This window comes from Physeter macrocephalus, chromosome 2, assembly GCF_002837175.3.
Source record: "Physeter macrocephalus isolate SW-GA chromosome 2, ASM283717v5, whole genome shotgun sequence".
NCBI lineage: Eukaryota > Metazoa > Chordata > Mammalia > Artiodactyla > Physeteridae > Physeter > Physeter macrocephalus.
The window spans coordinates 16,139,735-16,149,801 of NC_041215.1; the positions used below are offsets into that span (position 1 = coordinate 16,139,735).

At 37.4% G+C, this 10,067-nt stretch overlaps 1 pseudogene; it reads right to left on the reverse strand.

The window, feature by feature from the left end:
• Positions 1-589: 589 nt before the first annotated feature.
• The window catches only part of LOC102986655 (zinc finger protein 709-like), a 35,021-nt pseudogene continuing 25,543 nt past the window's right edge, over positions 590-10,067 (reverse strand).

Consider the following 10,067-nt stretch of genomic DNA (forward strand, 5'->3'; position numbering starts at 1 on the left):
TCTGAGGGTTGTCTTTTGGTCTTGTTTATGGTTTCCTTTTCTGTGCAAAAACTTTTAAGTTTCATTAGGTCCCATTTGTTTATTTTTGTTTTTATTTCCATTTCTCTAGGAGGTGTGTCAAAAAGGATCTTGCTGTGATTTATGTCATACAGTCTTCTGCCTGTTTTCCTCTAAGAGTTTTATAGTGTCTGGCCTTACATTTAGGTCTTTAATCCATTTTGAGTTTATTTTTGTGTATGGTGTTCTAATTTCATTCTTTTACATGTAGCTGTTCAGTTTTCCCAGAACCACTTATTGAAGAGGCTGTCTTTTCTCCATTGTATATTCTCACCTCCTTTGTCAAAGAAAAGGTAAACATATGTGCGTGGGTTTATCTCTGAGCTTTCTATCTTGTTCCATTGATCTATATTTCTGTTTTTGTGCCAGTACCATACTGTCTTGATAACTGAGCCACTCATGTTGTTTACAAACAAGGTTTTATCTAGTAAATCCTTCTGTGCTTTCATAAACTACTGAGATCAGGAAAGTCTTTCCCACATTCTTCAGATTTTATATGGTTTCTGTCTATTGTGCAGTCTCACATGTGTCTTCAAATAACTGAGGGACAAATGAAGGCTTTCCCACACCACTGTCACTGGTAAGGTTTCAGTCCAGTGTGAATTCTTTAAGCATTTGAACATTAAGTGGAAGTGAAAGTTTTCCCTTCACTTTTACATTCATAGGGTTTTTCTAAAGAATAGGTCCTTTGATGTATTTTTAAAACTGCTTTATATCTATAACTTTTACCACATTGTTCACATTGATACGGTTTCTCTCCAGTGTGACTCCTCTCATGTATTTTAAGAGAACTGGGATTAATGAAGACCCTCTCACATTCTTTACATTTATAAGGTCCATCTCCAGTGTGTGTTATCATGTGATTTTGGAAGGTTTTGTGCCATGTGAAGGTTTTCCCACATTCTTTACACTCATAGGGTTTTTCTCCAGTGTGGACTCTGTCATGATTTCAAAGAGAGCTGGCAGTATTCAATACTTTAGAACATATTTTACATTCATACGGTTTCTCTCCTGTGTGATGTCTTTCGTGTACTTGGAAGGATTTAAAATAAGTGAAGGCTTTCCCACATTGTTCATATTCATAGCGTTTCTCCCCTGTGTGAGTTCTTTTGTGTATTTGGAAGAATTTTTGATATGAAAAGACTCTTCCACTTTGTTCACATTCATAGGGTTTCTCTCCAGTGTGACTCCTTTCATGTGTTCTAAAAGAACTAGGATACATGAATGCTTTCCCACATTCTCTACATTTATACACCTTCTCCCCATAGTTTTGATATTCTCCTGGTCTATTTTCAATGTGACATTTCATGTGTCTCTTAAGATATGAATGATGCATGAAGAGTTATCCACATGCACTACATTCCCATGGTTTTAAACCAGGAGTTTTCTTCAGATTGACAGTTGGAATAAGGGTGAAGTTTCCTCCACAGTAACTACTGTCTTTGCTTGCAGAGAGTCTATCACAGGACTTCTGTAAATAATGAGAAGAACATTATTAATTATTTCTTTATTAATTACATTATATTTATTGTATTTATTATGATTCATAGGAATACCAAGGTTTCTTCTCTTGTGTGAATTGTTAGAAGTTGAATATACTGAATGCTCTGCAACAGGACTTCACCCTTTCTATTAAAAAGTGATATTCAAATACAGGGTTTATGAATACTGACTGCACATGAACTATATTGCAAACACTGAACATTTATATCACATTTAAGAAAATATTTTGGGGAGATATTGTCAAGAATATCTAAATTTGAAGATGGGGCAATTTGTTTTGTTTGTTTCTTTTAAAATTTTCATAATAGACCACTATTCTCACATGAGACAATACTTTGTATTGTGAGTATGGCTCACGTTAATTTTCTCCCCCAGTTTTTCTACTAACCTTCAATGTCATGATCTTCCCATTTTGTTCCTGAAATGCAGACCCAGAAAAATGATCCCAAAGTATTAAAAATTATAGAAAAATTATTAGATTGTAGGTCTATGGTGAATTCAGAACATGCCTAGTTTCTTTTTCTTTTTTATTGGCTGTGCTGTGCAGCTTGCAGGATCTTGGTTCCCCAACCAGGGATTGAACCTGGGCCACTGCAGTGAAAGCGCCGAGTCCTAACCACTGGACTGCCAGAAATTCCTTTTTTTATCCCCTAGTTTCCTTATCAATGTCTTCCCTTTCCACATTTCATATCTTTGAACAATACTGACAGGTAAGAAACACTTGTTCTCTAATTGACAAAGGGAGGGAATTTCTTCCTTTTTACCTACTGAGACCATGTTCCTGAATTTTTCCCGCATCACATCTATGTAGAGTTTCCTCTGTGAGGAATCCAGTAAAACCCACTCCTCCAGGGTGAAGTTCACGGCCACATCTTCAGAGGTCAATGAGTCCTAAAAGACCCAAATTATGTGCACACTAAGATGCATGAGACTGACAGAACTAGACACCCACACTTGATTTATAGGAAAGTTACATATGATTCTGTTGTTTACAAGGAGTTATTCTATGACTTGATCATAAAAAACTTACTCTCCACACTTCCTCAATAATTTAACAGCATCACGAAGAAATGAATATTATTTACACATAATTTCTGCGGTCAGTGTATCGCTTATATCACAATAATGGCAGAGCCCACAGAATGTAAGGCAATGACAGAAGTGCTTTACTAATGAAATGAGTATCATTTTAACACTGATTTCTTGTGAAAAAATTCTTTCACCTTCTTCCTATGATCCACAATTTACAGTACTCTATGAGGCTGAGGATCAAGATTGCATGAGGTTTCAATAAATAGAAACAGAGTGAAAAACTGGAGGCTTTTTTCTAGTCCTATCACCTAACATCAGAGGCCAGGTGACCTGTAGAAATCAAACTTTTAACAAAGCCCAGCTGGCCACACTGTCCCAAAGTCCTCCAGGCCTTTAGAAGAAATCACATGCAGTTGCCTGAACATAAATATTCTTCTGCAGATGCACTACCTTTAAGTTGTGTAATAATTAGCACAGACTCTGTTTTTCCTTTCTCTCTACATATAATTTGATGCAGGTAGAAAGTTACTTCAAACTTAGAGCCCAGACATGGGGAAGAAGCATTAATATGTTAGACCACAAAATCCCTATACTCAGGTGCCTCAAGGTGCTTCCAGCCAAATTTTAGAGCATACAGTTCTATTACCTGCCAGAAAAACTCTTTCTCATCACACCCTAACAGTAAACTCTGGGCCTTACTGCCCTTAAGGAACAGGTTAAGAGCTACAGTTTACAAGGGAACTCACCAAAGTCCACAACACTTTGATGGCGAATTTTCCCATGATTATAAAATACGTAAGGGTTTCATCATTGGCTTCCTCCAAAAGGACGTAAAGTCTCCATCCTGCTATTTCAGGAACAAGTGTTTCCCAAGCAGTAATAAAGCCACTGTGAGGTAAAAATCTAGTCTGGGATTTATGAAATTAGAAGTTGTGATTCTCCATCTCACAAGAAGAGAATGAAAAAGCTTGAAATAAACAAGTCCTCCCAGAGCCATGAAAGCACTGACTTCAAAGTGCAAACCGGTGTCCTAAAACTGGGAAAGAGAAAAGAAAGATGTTTTTTAAATATGCCCCAAATATTCTGTTCTTAAGGCCTGTACCCAAAAAACTGTTTCACCAGAGTCTAACACAAAGACAAAAAAGATCAAGAAACGTGGAACACAGTATCCATTAATGCTGGCATGACCTTCTTTAACAAAAGATTTAAGATTCATATGGTAAAAATAACTGAAGGAAAAGAGAGACAGAAATAAGTAACAACCACTGAGATTTTCCTAATATTAATGATAGACAACACCCATAGATCCACGAAGCTCAGTGAACAATAAAAATGAAAACACCTAAAATGGAGACCAAAGTGTATTATATTCAAAGCAGAGAAAAAAGACAAAGAGAATATATTGTAAGAAGCCAGAGGTCTACTTTAGGTATAGAGAAACAAAGACTAGAATCAAATTGGACTTCTTTTCAGGGTAAAAAACAACAACAAAAAACCAAAAAACAAGGAAGAACCAAGTGGATTGAAATATTTAAAGTTTTGAAATTAAAAAAAAAAAAACAACACTTTCCTAGAATTTTGTTAGGAACCACAATTATTCTTAAAAATTAAGAAAAAATAAGGCCATTTTGAGACAAAAATGGAGGGAATTTGTCATTAGTACACCAACATTTAAAAATGCACCAGAAAGAATGTAAATTTTTTAAAAAAAGAAAGAATGTAAATTATGCATGGGGATTAAAAGAGAGATAAAGGTAAACACCTTTTATATTTCTTTTGTAACAGATAACACTTTGTCTAAAATAATATTAGCAAGAATGACATTGGTAATGATAACCTTGTGGATAAGTGAAATAAACGACAGCTATGTCAAAAGGGACAGAGGAGGGGAAATGAGAATAGTGTGGTATGGGGTACCTGAACAACCACTGAAGAGGTATTGTGTTAAGTTGCAGAAGACGTGTGTTAGTTCTAAATGTATACTGAAAACTCAAGGGCAACCACTGAGAAAGTTCTTTACAAAGATATAGGCCAAGAAAGGAAAAAAGGAAGAATCCAGTAAAATGCTCAATTACATCCAGAGATGGTAGAAAAAAGAGAAAAAAACAAATGAAAGAATAAGGGCAACAAATAGAAACAGTAAAAAGTGTGGTAGATATTAATCCAACTGTATTAATCACCATCTCAATCACCAATGATCTGAATACAAATGAAAGAAAATTACAGTAATATCAGATTATTTACTTACTTGTTTATTTTTATTGAAGTATAGCTGATTTACAATGTTGTATTAGGTTCTGGTATACAGCAAAGTGATTCAGTTATACATATATATGTATATATACACAAATATATATTCTTTTTCATATTCTTTTTCATTATGGTTTTTTACAGGATATTATTTTTTTTTAAATACATTTATTTATTTATTTATTTATGGCTGCATTGGGTCCTCGTTGCTGCACACGGACTTTCTTTCAGTTGTGGCGAGCGGGGGCTACTTTTTGTTGCGGTGTGTGGTCTTCTCATTGCGGTGGTTTCTCTTGTTGCGGAGCATGAGCTCTAGGTGCACGGGCTTCAGTAGTTGTGGTGCATGGGCTCAGTAGTTGTGGCTCACAGGCTCTAGAGCACAGGCTCAGTAGTTGTGGTGCACAGGCTTAGTTGCTCCGCGGCATGTGGGATCTTCCCGGATCAGGGCTCGAACCCATGTTGCCTGCATTGGCAGGTGCATTCTTAAGCACTGCACCACTAGGGAAGCCCCTTACAGGATACTGATTACAGCTTCCTGTGGTATAGGATAGGACCTTGTTGTTTTGTATATAGTAGTTTGTATCTGCTAATTCCGAACTTCTAATTTACCTCTCCCCGACTCCCTTTCCCGTTTGGTAGCCATAACTTTCATTTCTATGTCTGTCTCTTTCTATTTCAAAAATAAGTTCATTTGCGTCATATTTCAGATACCACATATAAGTGATATCATATGGTATTTCTCTTTCTCCATCTGACTTACTTCACTTAGTATGATCATCTGTAGGTCTATCCATGTTGCTCCAAATGGCATTATTTCACTTTTTATGGCTGAGTAGTATTCCACTCAATATATATACTACATCTTCTTTATCCATTCATCTGCCAGTGGACATGTAGGCTGTTTCCATGTCTTGGCTGTTGTAAACAGTGCTGCTATGAACATTTGGGTGCCTGTATCATTTCGAATTGGAGTTTTCTCTGGATATATACCCAGGAATGGGACTGCTGGATCATATGGCAACTTTAGATTTTTGGGGAACCCCCATACTGTTTTCCAAAGTGGATGCACCAATTTACATTCCCTCTAACACTATAAGAGGGTTCCCTTTTCTCCACACCCTCTCCAGCATTTGTTATTTGCAGACTTTTAATGACGGCCACTCTGACCAGTGTGAGGTGGGTACCTCACTGCAGTTTTGATTTGCATTTCTCTAATAATTAGCGATGTTGAACATCTTTTCATGTGCCTATTGGCCATATGTATGTCTTCTTTGGAGATATGTCTATTTAGGTCTTCTGCCCATTTTTTGATTGGGTTGTCTGTTTTTTGTTATTAAATTGTATGAGCTGTTTGTATGTTTTAGAAATTAAGCCCTTGTTGGATGCATCATTGACAAATATTTTCTCCTAGTACATAGGTTGTCGTTTTGTTTTGTTTATGGTTTCCTTTGCTGTGCAAAAGCTTATACACTGATTAGGTCCCATTTGTTTATTTTTGCTTTTATTTCTATTGCCTGAGGAGACTGACCTAAGAAAATACTGGTATGATTTATATCAAAGAACGTTTTGCCTATGTTCTCTTCTAGCAGTTTTATGGTGTCATGTCTTACATTTAATTTGTTAAGCCATTTTGAGTATATTTTTGTATATTGTGTGAGGGTGTGTTCTAACCTCATTGATTTACATGTGGCTGTCCAACTTTCCCAACGCCACTTGCTGAAGAGACTGTCTTTCCCCCATTTTATATTCTTGCCTACTTTGTCAAAGAATAATCGACCATTGTTATGTGAGTCTATTTCTGGGCTCCCTATTCTGTTCCATTGATTCATATGTTTGTTTTTGTGCCAACACCACACTGTTTTGATAACTGTAGCTTGGTATTATTATCTGAAGTCTGGGAGGGTTATGCCTTTAGCTTTTTTCTTTTTCCTCAGAATTGCTTTGGCAATTCTGGGTCTTTCCATATATTGTTGCATATACCTTTTAGGGTTATTTGTTCTAGTTCTGTGAAAAATGTCATGAGTAACTTGATAGGCATCGCATTAAATCTGTAGATTACTTTGGGTACTATGTCCATTTTAACAAAATTAATTCCTCCAATCCAAGAGTATGAGTTAGCTTTTGACTTTTTGATTCATTTCAATTTCCTTTATCAATGTTTTATAGTTCTCAACATATGTTTTTCACCACCTTGATCAGGTTTATTCCTAAGTATTTTATTTTTATCGATGCAATTTTAGAAGGGATTTTTTTTTTACTTTCCCTTTCTGATATCACAAAGTATTTTATTTTTTAAATGCAATTTTAAAGTTTTTTTTTTTTTACTTTCCCTTTCTGATATTGCAATATTCAATTTCTGAAATTACAATGTTGTCTACCAAAAACTCATTTTAAATATGAGGGCACAGGTAGATGAGAAATAAAGCAATGGAGAAAACTGCATCATGCCAAAACAAATCAAAAGAAAGCTGGCACTGGTATATGAATTTCAGACAAGGCAAATTTTAGATCAAGGAAAACACAGAGATAAAAAGGGACTTTACAGAATGACAAAAAGGTACATTCTCCAAGAAGGCATAACAATCCTTCATGTGTACATATGCAGCAACAAAATGGCAAAATACATAAGGCAAGACATGAAGAATGCAGGGAGGAATACATAAATCCATTATTGTAGTCATACAGCAACACCCCCTTATAATAATCTATATATTACAGCAGGCAGAAAATCAGGAAGGACAGACTTGACTTGAACAGCACTATGAAATGACTCAATTTAATTGTAATCCAAGGAATAATTCATGCAACAAGAACAGAATACACATTCTTCTCAAATTCATATGGAACATTCGACAAAACACTTTCTGGGACATAAAACATACCTTAACAAATCTGAAAGAACAGGACTTCCCTGGTGGTGCAGTGGTTAAGAATCCGCCTGCCACTGCAGGGGACACAGGTTCGAGCCCTGGTCCAGGAAGATCATACATGCCACGGAGTGACTAAGCCCGTGAGCCACAACTACTGAGCCTGTGCTCTAGAGCCCAGAGCCACAACTACTGATCCTGTGTGCCATGACTACTGAAGCTCATGTGCTTAGAGCCTGTGCTCCACAACAAGAGAAGCCACCGCAATGAGAAGCCCACGCACCACAACGAAGAGTAGGCCCCACTTGCCACAACTAGAGAAAGCCTGCGTGCAGCAATGAAGACCCAATACAGCCAAAAATAAATAAACAAATAAATAAAACAAATCTGAAAGAACAATAATCATACAAACTATGCTCTTAAAACTCAAAGGCATTAATCTAGCAATCAATACAGGCAAGAGAGTTGGAAAACCCCCTAACACATAGAGATTAAACAACACATTTCTAAATAATACATGGGAGCAAAGAAGAAGTCTCAAGAGAAACTAAAATTTACTTTGGGCTAAATTGTGTGATGCAGCAAAAGCAGTGCCTACAGAGAAAATTATGCCATCATCAAATACACTAGGAAAAAACAAAGATTTGTAAACGATAATGCAAGCATCTACCTTAGGAAACAATACAGAGAAGAGCATATAACTGCAAAGTAAGCAGAATAAAGTAAATTATAAAAATCAGAAAAGAAACTAATGTAATTCTGGGTAACTGAAGGAGAAAAAATTTTAAGCTAGTTATTTGACAAGATTAATACCATTGATAAACATCTAGTCCATATGACTACAAGGGAAGATAGAAATTACTAATATCAGAAAGGAACAGAGAGGGAAATAAAAATTTTAAAGGATTTGCTAAAATCCAGCATCCACTTATAATCACAAACAAGTAATAGAGGGACCTTCTACTTCTGGAGAAAGAACATATTCATGAATCCTGTAGGTAAAATCAAATATTGGTTCTCTAGGACATAATGACCTCTGTGAAACATCTGAAAGATTCTCCAACAACAGATAACTTTTGGAGTTAAGAAGATGTATCCCAAGATTGAAAGATAATCAATTGTTTTCCTATAGACCCACACTGAACTTGGACAAAGAAGGAAAGGCAATTCAAACGAAAAGAAAATCTTTTAAACAAATAGTGCTGGAAATAATGGATATTCACAAACACACACACAAACAAAACGAATGCAGACACAGGACTTACACATTTCACCAAAAAAACCTCAAAACATATCACAGATCTAAATGTAAAATGTGAAAGTGGGACTTCCCTGATGGTCCAGTGCTTAAGACTCTGCACTCCCAATGCAGGGGGCCCAGGTTCAATCCCTGGTTAGGGAACTAGATTCCACATGCCGCAACTAAGAGCCTGCATGCCACAACTAAAGATCCCACAGGCAGCAATGGAGATCCCAGGTACCGCAACTAAGACCCAACACAGCCATATAATAAAAATAAATAAATAAATAAATGCAAATTTTTTTAAATGCAAAAATAATAAACTCCTGGAAAATATCAGAGAAGGAAATCTAGGTCACCTTGGGTTTGGTGATGAATTTTCAAATATAACAACAAACACAAGGTCTGTAAAAGAAAAAAAGGATAATTTCACTTCATTAAAATAGAAAATGCCTCTTCTGAGAAAGACAGTGTTAAAAGAATGAAAAGCCAAGTCACAGGATAGGAGAAAGTATCTGCAAAACACTTATGTGATAAATAACTGGTATTCAAAATATCCAAAGTTTCCCCTGGTGGCACAGTGGTTAAGAATCCGCCTGCCAATGCAGGGGACACGGGTTCGAGCCCTGGTCCGGGGAGATCCCACATGCCGTGGAGCAACCAAGCCCGTGCGCCACAACTACTGAGCCTGTGCTCTAGAGCCCGCAAGCCACAACTACTGAGCCAGCGTGCTGCAACTACTGAAGCCCGTGTGCCTAGAGCCCGTGCTCTGCAGCAAAAGAAGCCACTGCAGTGAGAAGCCCACACACCACAACGAAGAGTAGTCCTGACTCGCCACAACTAGAGAAGGCCTGTGAGCAGCAACGAAGACCCAACACAGCCAAAAATAAATAAAATAAAATAAATTTATTTAAGGGGCTTCCCTGGTGGCGCAGTGGTTGAGAGTCTGCCTGCCGATGCAGGGGACCCGGGTTCGTGCCCCGGTCCGGGAAGATCCCACATGCCGCGGAGCGGCTGGGCCCGTGAGCCATGGCCATGGCCGCTGAGCCTGCGCGCCCGGAGCCTGTGCTCCGCAACGGGAGAGGCCACAACAGTGGGAGGCCCGCGTACCGCAAAAA